General features: G+C 47.2%; 1 protein-coding gene across 1 annotated transcript in view; it reads left to right on the top strand.

Annotated features, from left to right (window-relative positions):
• The first annotated feature begins 1,250 nt into the window (after positions 1-1,250).
• SIL1 (SIL1 nucleotide exchange factor) overlaps positions 1,251-12,575 on the top strand; it is a 95,607-nt gene continuing 84,282 nt past the window's right edge. Inside the window, exon 1 of the mRNA XM_010579162.1 lies at positions 1,251-1,413. The gene's annotated coding sequence lies outside the window, so the exon portion shown is untranslated. The remainder of the gene's footprint in view (positions 1,414-12,575) is intronic.

The following is a 12,575-nucleotide window of genomic DNA, read 5'->3' as shown; positions in this document are numbered from 1 at the left end:
AAACAGCTGTTAAATGCTGAGAGCTGATAAGGACCCTGGATGGGAGCAGGGATGGAGAAACCCTTCAACAGCTGCTATGCGGCTGCGTTTTACACCACTGACTGCTCTGCTTGTTGTCCAGACCCTCTGGTTTGTCTGCAACTTTCTTAGGTGCGATACCCAGCACTGAGCATGGCCTTCCAGCCCGAAATTAGGAATTTTATGCTCTTAAATCACAGAATGATGTTTAGCTTTGCAGCTGGCGCTGTGGTGTCACAACACTGACACATGTCGTATTTTTAGTCCAGTCCCCGATTTTCCTCAGCGTTATCTCTGTCCAGAGGGATTTCCCCCGTGTTGTATTGGTGTGCTTGATCTTTGTTTTTGCTGTTTCCAAGTGCAGTTCTTTGCATTGTTTTCCTTGCTTTTCTTTTTATGGATTCCTGGGTGTTTTTGGAACTTTTCTTCAGTTTATCAATTCTGATCATGACCTTTGGAGTGCTTCTAGCTCTTAACTGCTGGGCATCCTTTCAGGTTTTATAAAAGTACTTTCTCTTCCATTGTTCAGGCCATTAATGAAAAAGATGAATAGAAGCAGACCTGGACTGAGCTCTGAGGGCCCATACGTGAGGTTTTCTCCCTCTGTGACAGGGAATTGTTGATGGCTACCCCCAAAGTGTGTGTGTGTGTGAGTTGCTTTGTTGTTTTTTTTTTTTTCTTAGTTAGTAATGAGCACTGTGCCTCGTTAAGGTGAACTTGCTTAGTCCGAGTTCCCCTGGTTTGCCTGAAAGTGGTGGATTGATAGAGTGAAAAGCCCGCTTTAATGCTGTTGTGCTGATCAGAGGTGTGGTGGGCAGATCTCTGTAGAGGGGGACTTGTGCCCCATTTCTGAAGACGTGGATAATTTTCAAGAGCTTTCATGAATCTCACTTAACTGGGGCTTCTCGCTGGTATTCGCTGGGATTGCTCAGAGGCAATCCTCTGGTCGCTCAGCCCTGCTTTGCACCGAGAGCTCCCCAGCTTTCTCTGCTTTGGTAGCAGAGGGGTATGCATGGGGGCAATTTGCATCCGTAGTGTCCTGCTCCCCTTTGTTTTTCTGTAGGCCAGTCCTCAGTGAGAGTTAGGCTTGTCTGTATGTGACTAAGGCAGTAAAAATACATTTTTCTCCTCAAGCAATTTGAAGTTTCTTGTGTGATTGCTCTGCTCTGGAAAAAAAAATTACGTGCTCTGGAAAATTTAATTACACTCATTTTTATCCCTGAATAGTGTGTTGCTGTGGGAGCGGTTGCAGGACACCTCATTCTACCAGGGTTCTGCTGGTCACCTTCTCAGCGCAACTCAGCTTAATGAAGAGGAGTTACTTTAACTGAAATACATTTAACTGGCGAAAACGTCACTGTCCAAAGAGAACCACCTCTAACCACCCTGAGTTCTGTAAGTACTGAGCTGCTGTGCTCAGCTTTTTGAATTTTAAGAGGTTGGCCTATTTCTGAAGTGCACTTCCACCCACTATACCATCTTTCTTTGCATCGGTGTAACTGTGGGGTGAAATTTGGGCCCCACTGAATTCAAGGACAATACAGGGTTCCTCTGTGGTTTTCATCTCTTCTACCTCTCAAGGCTGGTAACTTGAGGTACCTGGCCACAGCTGTTCGCTCAGGCTCTGCTTCATCATCAACGGGATGGAGAAGCCATGCCCTGTGTGTTCTCCTTTATTGGTCCACAGCTGATGGTGGGTGCCCTGACCAAATTTCAGTTTCAGGGGAGAAAATCAGCCTCCCTAAAACATTCCTGTGGTTTCTGTTGGATTCTTCCTTTCTTCTCTCCAGGGGACTGCATGCTGTAGTTAAATACTGGTAGAAATATTGTGTTCCACTCTGGATTATGGCTGAATCTCGGTGGTGGATAAATTGCATCCTAAGTCCAGTTTGCAAAGCCCTTTGGGCTTCGTGGGATGCAAGAAGCTGTATTTTATTCTACATGTGTGTTTGCTGATAATTCTATAAGATTTTCAGTGAGCAGGTTGTAAGAGTCCTGATTATACTTGTTCTCTGTGCAGTGAGACTCTTTGCCCAAATAATTGAAAAGCCTGCTTCAGAGAGAGGGAAGGGAAGGTGGAAGGATGATTTAGAAGCCTCTGGGTCACTGAAATAGGTGGGAAGAAGATGCATATGTTGATCTGAAGGATATACCGAGCCAGGTATATGCCTTTAAGCATCTAAAGAAAAGTCAGTATTTTTTTCAATGGCTGCCTACTTTAAACCCAAATAGTTTCTTTAATGAGAGTTTTTAAAGGTTTAGCTGTTAATTTTAGAATTTTTATTTCAAGCATGCTTCCATAAAATTAACTTTTTCAACGCAGAACGCTTTAATGTCTTCCGTGTTGGTGCTCATTTGCAAGAAATCTATGCACAATTATTTCTTATGTACCAGTTAAGTCTATCAGCCAACAGATGTCAAGTGTAGCAAAAATGCTATAATAATATTATGGTCTAATAATAGTTATAATGATTCTAATTACCTGGCGCGGCTTTTGAGAGAGGCAGACTTGGAAATTAGTGCAAAGGAGATGTTTAACCTTGAACTGCAGAAGCAAGGCACTTTCAGAGATGTCTGGCCTGCGCCCCCTCCTCCCTGTCGGACATCCCATTCCCTTTATTTCCTCCAGCAGACTGGGAGTAGCTGTCTGGTCTGTTTAAATGTTCAAACCTCATTCTCGGTATGTTCAGAGGTGGAGAAGAGTGCTGGAGAGCTGTAGATGAGCATGTTTCTTGAAATACCTGTGAATGTGAAGCCCCCATCATTTTTATTCTCACGCTGCAGTCTAGCCACCCCGGTTTCGGCACACTCCTGCTGCCTGATGATTACAGCGTTCACAGATTGCTCTCACCTCAGGAAGGCTGCAGGAGGCTCAGCAATCTTCATCTTCTATGCAAGCCGGTTGTGCTGCTTTTAAGTGTCAGGGAGGCTTTGCCACAGCCTGGAAATCGCAAAGCCAACCTGAATCTGCCTGAGTGCTGCCGGGCAGCGTTCACTCTGTCTGCTGATGGGAGAGCGGGTGTGGGGGTGTATGGGCAAGCGGACACAAGTTGTTGATACCGATGGAGGCTTTGGTGTGGGAGGCGAGGAGGGTATGTCAGCATATGGGAGCCAGCCACCTTGCTGGTGCACGAGTGCTGCACTTGCTTTGCTTTCGACAGTTTGGGACCCCCATGGCCTTGTCGGAGTCTCCTTCCCCAGTTCAGAAAGGATGCTCTGTGTACCAGCTCTGTTACGTCACTCCCAATGCCCCCCTACCACCGTATTTTTCCTTTAGGAAGGCTCCTGGGCTACATTTTCTATATTCTGTCGGTTTTTGCCTAACCTTGCTATGTAGTGTCTTGGGGTCCCAGTGCTCATTGTTGTTGTAGGACTGATAAGGCGATGCATAATGGATCACCCCCCTGCCGCAGCTGTTCATTTTAATTTTGTGACGTGAAGTTGGTGAGGAGTCCCTGATTCACAGGGAAGGATCCTTTCTGCAGAGGAAGCCCTGCATAGGCTGGAAGTTGACAGCTTTTAATGATTATGTGCCAGGCTGAACGTTTTCCCTTTAAATAATAGATTCAGCATGCTGATGAGAACTCAGCAGGACCTACGGGAATTCGGCTGCTGCTTGCTGATCCCCGACATGGGCAGCAGCTGTGGATCTTAGTTACTGTCTTCCTGTAAAATGGATCCAGGGGTGCCCTTGCAAGGTTTTCTTCTTCATTTCCAGCCTGCCCATAGGCTGGCATGCTCTGCTTCTCACAAAAGCCCTGCCTGCCAGTGCTGCGTGCGTTCAGCGCATACAGCCCACCTTTCCCTGGGGCTCACAACGGTGAGAGCTCTGTCATCTTCAGCCTTTTCTTTGGGGAGGTTTGCCTTCTTGCCAGAGTCAGTACCTCCATTGGTGCATCGCCATGGAGATGGGGCTGTAGAAGCTGCAGGGCACAGCCTTATCCAGGCTCATGTGAAGAAGGGTGCGGTAATGAACTACACTTGTTTAGGGAAAATGATTTCTCAGAGTACATAATTTGTCAAAGAATACTTGTTATCGCCCCAGATGCTATTAAGGAAGAGACAAATCTTGGGTCTCTTCAAGCCCAAGCCCGAGCTGTAAGGTTCATGTAATACTCACTTGCTTTTTAATGTGCTGCTTTGCTTTGTTCCACATCAGGCATTGCTGCTATGACCAACGCTGACTCACTAACCTGCTTGTGCTTTTACTTAGCCCGAGAAACCAAAGCTCCCTTTATTTTTCTCCTCCCTGTAAATGTTAGCAGTGTATTTCTCATCCTGTCCCAGAGCACCTTTCTGCATCCCTTTTTTCAGCCCATTCAGAGTCCAGATTTTCACTGCTCTGAGTCAGTTGCAAAGGTTTACTTCCCTATGACCAGTACAGCTCTGGCTGAGTTTCCAAAGGATGCAAAGGGTGTGTAGGTGCATTGAGCTCTCCTGCATGCAGAGGAGTGCAGGCACTTCTCTGGCTTGGCAGACCATGCCAGCACACCCCAGACCCTGAATGAGCTCATGCTGAAACCTCCTTGGGAGTTTGGGGATGCCGCCCTTTCTGCTTGCCTGGCACCGGCACACTCTTTCTTTGTCTAGTTTCCGGTAGACAGAGAACCGCCTCGACAAGGTCTAGAAGAGCCCTCTGGCATGTCTCTGCCTCACTGGCTCCATGTCTCATTTCAGACTTCATCTGTAAGCATCTCTTTGCCCTTGCTAAACACTGTGTCTCTTAATTTCTCTCTGCAAGAGTATTATTTAATTTGTAAATGTTTTGGGACGTTATTTGAAAAATACGGTATGAAGCTGTATTTCATTTACTGTAATGATCCACTAATGCGGGCATATTTCAAAGGCAGGCTATGCAGTACTGTGGGGTTTAATTAAATTTTGTTTTTCAAGTAAGCATCAACAGACAGACAATAACAAATGGTGGACAATATACATACAGAACAAAGTCACTCCATTTTCTTTTCCAAGACGGTGGAAGTGAAAATGTACAGCCCTTAAAATGTACTTGGCCTGTTCACAAGTGCTGCTTTAGTGCAGTTACTCACTTTAGGGGGACTTTTTTTCTTCTTACTCTGACTTAATTTTCTTGATCTCTTTGTGCCCACAAAATAAACTGTTACACTATGGAAAATTTCCAGCAGGAGCTTTGGGTGATCTAAGTTCTGCTGCAAGCTCTGGACTTAGTTTTGAATACTGCATTGTTGCTTAATGCATTATGGCTTGTGGAGATGGGTCCTCATCAGGGTTACAGAACCAAAGGGCTGGGTATGAGTTTTTTGTGGTTTAACCCCAGCCAGCAACTAGGTACCATGCAGCCATTCACTCGCTTCCCCCCGACCCAGTGGGATGGGGGAGAGAATCAGGAAAAAAAGTAAAATTCATGGGTTGGGATAAAGACAGTGTAATAGGACAGAAAGGAGGAAACTAATAATGATAATAACAAAATGACAATAATAATAATAAAAGAATTGGAATATACAAAGCAAGTGATGCACAATGCAATTGCTCACCACTTGCTGACCGATGCCCAGTTAGTTCCTGAGTGGTGATCCCCTCCCCAGGCCAACTGCCCCCAGTTTATATTCTAGGCATGACGTTGCATGATATGGAATATCCCTTGGGCCAGTTTGGGTCAGCTGCCCTGGCTGTGTCCCCTCCCAACTTCTTGTGCCCCTCCAGCCTTCTTGCTGGCTGGGCCTGAGAAGCTGAAAAATCCTTGACTTGGTATAAACACTACTTAGCAACAACTGAAAACATCAGTGTGTTATCAACATTCTTCTCATATGGAATCCAAAACAACACTATACCAGCTACTAGAAAGAAAATTATCCCAGCGAAGCCAGGACAGAGGTGCTCATTCCTTTGAATGAGGTTGCCGGGAGGTAAAAATGATGTTGTTGCATCCGACATTGTTGTACCCAAATCGGGAATAAGCAAATGGCTCTTGAGTGCATTTTGTTCCTTTTCTTCCAGCAAGTGTGGGGTAATCAAGTACAAAATGTATGCAGAGAAGCTTGGAAAGTCTGTTCAATGTCAGCAGGAAGCTGTTAGAAATCATAATGGCACTCACAAGCGTGGCACTTGTACAAGTTTTCTACTGGTAAAGAAATTCATTGGTGATGATGTAAATGGGCTCCTTTGGGTTTGTGCGGAGGATCGCTTGAGGAGCAGAATGAGATTGCTAGCTGGAGCATTGTTGAATTCTGGCTGTTTTCTGGTGGCTAGCATGGGTTTTGTCGTCTCTTAGTGTTTGGGAAATTTTCCATTGTTTAGAAACATAAGCAGAATTTGCTGAGGAAATCAGTGCAGGTGCCCTGGACTCCTGCAGCACACTATAGCCCTTTCATTTCTCTCTGAAATCTGTCCAAGTCAGAGAGCTGAAAAAAAGGTAAATTCTTCAGAGGCGGACCCCCCATCCTCTGCTCAGAGATTTGAGTTCAAGCCGTGTCCTGGATTGATGCCTAAAGCTTTGCCTACTTAACCTGCCTGCAAATGGATCCTGGGCCAGGGCAGTGGGGTGGCTGCGGGCAAGGGCTGGCTATGCCTGGTGCTGGCTCTGCTCACTGCTGGCTGACCCGGGGTGGGTCACTGTCCAAAGAGCTGTTGGGTCGAAATTGGAGCATGTAAAGCCTGGGAGAGGCTGTGGAAACCTGGTGCTTGACTGGCATCTCTGCAGCTGTTAAGTGCCTGAAAAGCATTGCTGTAAATGACAGACTTCTGTCTGCTAACCTCCTCCTTCATGAGATCTTGGTTTAACACTTTCTGTATTACAGTAACAGCCTATGTTTTCTCCTTGCTGGAAAGCAGTCCCACAAGTACTTTACAGCTCTCCTGGTGCACGTACCGGCTGATGGTGTTTTCTGTGCTGGATGAGATGCTTGTAGGAAACAACAATCCTGTCCAAGTAAGGCTGGCAAGACGATGTCCTGTGCTTGATGCCAGTCCCTATGGCTGGAGACGAGTCCTGGTACAGATAAACCAGTGTCTAAATATAACTTGTCATGAGGCATCAGATGCTCTTTAAATAAATTCTGGAAAAAAAACCATGCAGCTGAGGTTTGCGCTGGTACTGCCAATACCAAGGGGAATGCCCTGTGCCTGCCACCTTGTTCTTCCCTTGTTCCTTGCTTTAGGCTGCCATTTTTTTCCTTTTCTCACTTCTTTTTGTTGATATGTAGTGTCACTCGAGGCTCCATTGCTGGGTTTTGGGGCAGGCAGTTGCTTTTTGATGACTCAATGTAGCATCTCCTACTTCTCATGTCCTTCCTGTGGATCTCCTGCCTTTTTTCTGATCGCTCTCACATTGTGCTAAGCTAACCTCCTCTGTGGGCTGGTCAAGCTTCCTATCCAAGGACCTCAGGCCTCTTGCAGATAAACTTTTCTGAGGCCATTATTTATCTTCTATGGAAGGAAAGGTTTTCCTGGCCATGCTGGGGCTCGGGTGGCCGACCCCATATGAAACACGCTGGCATCTGTAACATCTGGAGCAGGTGGCTGAGCCCTGCGCTGAGGGATTTGCCCTCTGCGGACCAGTACGTGCATAAGCTTCATCTTTGCAGGAGCAGGTGAGTGATTTTGGTTCCCCACAGTACTGGCTGGCATGATTAAATCTTGCAGATGTGCCCAGAACAGGTTTAGGGGCTCATTCTCCTGTCCAGCAGGATAACAGAGAGAGAATGATGTGCCCTGCAGCAGGGCCAGTGCTGGGAGTCCAGAGCCTGTGCTTTAATGGTTCTTGCAGGACTGTGCTGCAAATGGGGGACCTGCAAGGGGCCTCGACACAATGTCTGGAATGACACAAGCCCAGGGCGTGGGAAGCTATGATAGCGCTTAGGAGTGAACAAAAATAAAAGGCTCTAGGACTATTTAAAAGAAAAAAAAGTAATCTGTAATTCAGTTTTGGGGGAATTAACTTCTAGTGAGAGAGCGCGAGCCTGGCTGGGAGAGGAGGAGTGCTTGCTCAGATGGATGGTAATCCATTGCAGCACCTTACCACGCCAAGGCACTTTGACAAACATTAGCCCTCTTAATGCCTCCCTACGATGAGCGAGATGCTGTGCCGCTGGATGTGGAACGTGAAGTTTCTGGGCTATGAGGAGCTTCATTCCAGTGTGATAATTTAAACACCGAATTCTTTTTAGTAATGGATATTGTTGATGGCTGCCTCGCATGGGAGCGCTGCACAGGAACAGATTGCGTTGTACTGATGTGTTTTAAAAATGAAAAGTGTGCTGGTCTTCGTAAGCACTTGGGTCTGACACTGGCCAGCTAGGTTTCTTGGATTTCTCCTTTGGAGTTTGGCAGCCGTCTGCTTCAGGGAGTACAGTGGTCTCATAAGAGTTTATTTGATCTGACACATGACAAATTGTTTCTGCTGGTGGGTACTTCAGGCACAGTCTGTTAGCTGGCAGCCATAGCTTTGCGGGCACCGGGGAAGTTGGGGAAGGCAAGCCTGCCGTCCTCCTCCTCTTAGAAAGTGTCAGTGGAGGGAACGTTGTTGTAGCCCACCTCCCATTCCAGCCTTCTTTTTGCCGGTTGTTAAATTGTGCTGTTTGCATAGATTATTAATGTCGCTTATGTGCTGGGTGTTCCTGCAGATGGTTGTTGTGTTTCTTGTTGCACCTTGGTGTGCGGGGCAGAAGAGAGCTTGTGTTTCTGGAACCGGACCCAGTTGCCATTAAAGATGCTTTGTTAAGTTGCTTTTTTTAGGGCACCCTTTTAACTATGTAATGAGGAGTGGAATATTACATTCCTCAGCAGAATAGAAAGTACATGTCCCCTGTGAGTTACTGTAAATACATTTTATCTGTTCTATTACCTACAGTTTTGAGAATATGTCCCCTAAGCATTTTAATCTTGTTTTCCAGAGTTGTCTCAGGGTGAGGAATCACTCCTATTTGCAACTTTGGGAATAATTATGGTGTTCATTAATTTCTTCTCTTTCCTGCTGTCCATCTATTATTACTTCTGAGAAAAAACCCCTCTCTGTAAATCTCCACTGAAACAGGACTGACTCCATGATTAGAATGAGAGTTATGTGCACTAGAAATGTGTTTGTGAGAGAGCATCTCGTAGCTCTGCACGTGGACAGACCCACCGGCATGTGCTGGCTCCTCCAGTGCCGTTCAAAAGCACTTAGCCACATAGAGCCCGCCAGATGCCCGGGCTGGCTCAGTGCTGCTTACCCTGCGGTTAAAGAAGAAAGCACTGCAGGCAGCACGGTTCTGGGCAGTCGTGGCACACCTGGAGCACTGCGATGAGGCAGGAGGCTGAAGGTCAGATCTGCTCAACCACCCGAGTGGTGCTTTGCCTCCTGAAGTGCTTTGCCTGCAGTGCCGGGTTGCTGTTATGAAATAGAAATTAGATGGGACAATAAGCGAAGTGGTTCATCAGCTGCCACTCTTTTGTCCAGCAACTAAAAGCCAGTTCAGAGAGTTTTTGTGGAAGTGCTGTTTGCTTTGGTCCTTTTTTGCTCTTTCTTTAAGTACAGACTGAAAGAGCTGGAGACTGGAGGCCACTGTAATTATTATTCCTTCATGACTAGCAGAATAAATGTGCCATTTAATGCATAAATGACAGGGTCCTTGCCTCAGAAAAAATATGTGGTCTGACCCTGATGCTGCAAACCCTTCTACATGTGAGTAACTGTCCCTGCCTGGTTCTGGGTGCACTGAGATTTCTCACTCCCTGGATCAGGGTCGGTGCCAAAACTTGTCTCGACGTGTGACGTCTGTGGTCACTGGAAGTCACTGTAGAGGCTGTCATTGAAACAGCCTTGATTCACATCACAGCTTTATTTAGATGGCAGCTGATGCAGAAGCTCTGCAGAATAGTTTGTCCATCATGTGATAAAATCTGCTTGCAGGAGGGAGCAGCTGAAGTCTCTGGTCTTTATGGGAGAAGCTCCCTCTGTACAAATGTGGCCTGGCAGTCCTGTGATGGATTTGCCATCTCCCCACCAGATGTGGCAAGATGAGGCTGTAGCACCACCAGCATGTAGAGGAAGCTGCTCAGGATGTTCTGCTGTCTCACAGCAGAGAGAAAGGTGCTGCAGATGCATTTTTTCATCAGAGCTTAAAGAGTATGAGTGGCTAACAGCCTGCTGTTAGCTCTTACAGCAGGCAGGGAGATTTTGAGAGTCCTCCTTGGCTTTGCAAGTACAGCCAAGGCCAAGAAACGGAGAGCGAAAATCACTGTATCCTTTGGCTGCTGCTTCCCACTGCCTGTGGGTGTGTGGCAGAGGCAGCAGATGCAGTGACAGCCAGGACTGCCAAAGAAAGGACCCTTTGTGGACTGGTGCTGCTCGGCTACTGAGATATACCAGTCCACAAAATGGCTCTTTGTAGGGTATTCTCTAACAAAAAGATGTTCCTTTTAAGTGGCTGGGTCTCCTGCTGTTGGTCCAAGCTCCAGATGAGAAACAGTGGGTCTTGTCATTCTGGACAGGAAGGTGCTGAGGTTACAAACACAGTCATTGTCCCTTGGAAGGGAAAATTGTGGAGGAAAACCACTCCTGGTCGCATGTCTGTTTGCATCCCCTCCTTCCCCAGCCTAGGTTTTGGGCTGCTGGAGCCTGCCTTTCCTGTGGCTGAGGGGCAGTGGGATGGAGCTAAGGTACTGCTCCTGAGTGAACCCCATGGCTCTGAAGAGCAATGAGCGTGGTCATGGAGCTCAGGAGGCACCTGTGGACTAGGAGCAGTCCTACTGCTTGGAAGGTTTACTAATTCTTTGAGTCTATCCATGACCCTTCATTGTGCACACTTTATGGCACAGTTCAAATGTCGGTAGTGAAGTGGTTGTTTGAGCCTTCCCTGCAGAGAGTAGCCCTGCGGACCTTGCAGCCCTCAAGCGTGGAGGCTGGTGCGACTCTGATGGCACATGCAGGGTCCTGTGGTGGCTAAGACGTTTGCAGAAATGCTTTTTCATAACCTCTGCTGGGATTCGTGAGATGTAGAGGCAGGTTCCCTGATTTGTCACTATGTCGTAAGGATTTAAGGTTGAAGAACTCTTTGAAGCACCAATACAGCCTGTTTTGCCATGACAAGGTGGAGATGAGCGCCAGTGTGACTTTTCTTCCCCAAGGAAAACGCTGTTTTGCACAGATCACAAGCTGTGGCTCTGCTGCTGTTTGAAGAGACCAGACGAATCGCAGTGACGGGCACTCTGTGCAACATCAAAGTCTGCCCCTCCGAAGCCGAGATGCTAAGGAACTCCAGCTCAGCATCCTTCATGTCTAGGCAGCAAAAGGAAAGAAGATCTCTGAACTGGGAGTCACTTGGGTGATCAAAGCTCTGCTTAGCAGAGGCTGATGAGGCAAAAGGCAGGACGACAGCAGGAAGGTCACAGCCCCTGTGGATGATCTGGGCCATCTAATAATGGCAGTCAGGCCTCCAGAGGGGTCTGTGAAACCTCCTCCTCTGCTGGAGGACTTGGGCCTGCATCCATGCCCGAGGAAGCAGACATGCAGCGTCCAGCACCTGTGCTTGGCCAGAGCAATTATGGGGTCCCTGAGGGATTGTTTAATTAAAGGGAGGCTGCACTGTCACATTTCAAACTGTTTTTTCCATATGTTGCTACAAGTAACATCTAAAATAGCTCTAAAAGGCAAAAAAACATTCCCCAAAGTAGAGGTGGCAGATGATGAAGAACAGGAGAGGGAAGGAATTATGTTCTCTTTCAGCTCCCCATGTCTCTGCATTTACTTCTGCAATTGCAGCCCTTGGAGCTCTTTGCTATTTTAAATTTCCTTAGGAAAAAAACTGCTGAACGAATGCTGCCTGCTGCTGGCTGGCTGTTCTGCTTTGGTTTCAGACTGGGGAGGCTCTTACGCTCGGGGAGCAAGACTCTCTTTTTAGTCTTGGTGGGAAATGCCTGGGTAGAAGAATGGAAATCATCATGAGAGTCATTTCTAGATGATGGTACTAGTAGTCTCTCGGATGTCTCTTTGTGCTCCTTACTGTCCCAGGGCTTATTTAATTGCTTAAGACCACTGAGACCACTTTAAAAGTACTAATGCAGTGAAAAGAATAAGCAAACTTGGATAATGCCTTTCATCCAAGCACGTGAAGATATCACTGCAGACATTAGTGGAAGGAGCCCCGCGATTGCCTTGGTTATAGCTGTGGCGTCTGTGTTAAGAGTGGAACAACTGAGCCCCAGCATGGGGAGCGACTTGCCCATATTCATGCAGAGATTCAGGGCAAAGCCAGGAGTGATCCCGAGGGAACCTGCTTGGCCATAGGTTATATTCATCCCCAGAGAGCTCCTTATTCCCCTTCAGGGGAGGGTTTAAAATTGGCTTGTTAGGGCTTTATTCTGGGTTTTGGTGCCAGTGGCTGATCTGGCAGCTTCTGGGGGTGTTTGGCCCATGAGGCGGATCCCAGTGGCCCTCCACCTTTTCAACTGGGAACTTGCCATAAAACTGGAAGTGTGGGGGAGCCCAACTCGCTTGCAAGGGAGGTTCTGAGCTGGGCGTCCAGCCAGGCATCCCGTGCAATTAATCCCATGAGCTGCCACGCCACATTAATCCTGGCCACATAGCCAGAGCACGCGAC

The sequence above is a fragment of the Haliaeetus leucocephalus genome, unplaced genomic scaffold (assembly GCF_000737465.1).
Source record: "Haliaeetus leucocephalus isolate CR32 unplaced genomic scaffold, Haliaeetus_leucocephalus-4.0 Scaffold656, whole genome shotgun sequence".
NCBI classification, from domain to species: Eukaryota; Metazoa; Chordata; class Aves; order Accipitriformes; family Accipitridae; genus Haliaeetus; species Haliaeetus leucocephalus.
Note: the sequence above shows the minus strand (reverse complement) of the source record. Positions and strands in the feature narration are given on the sequence as shown.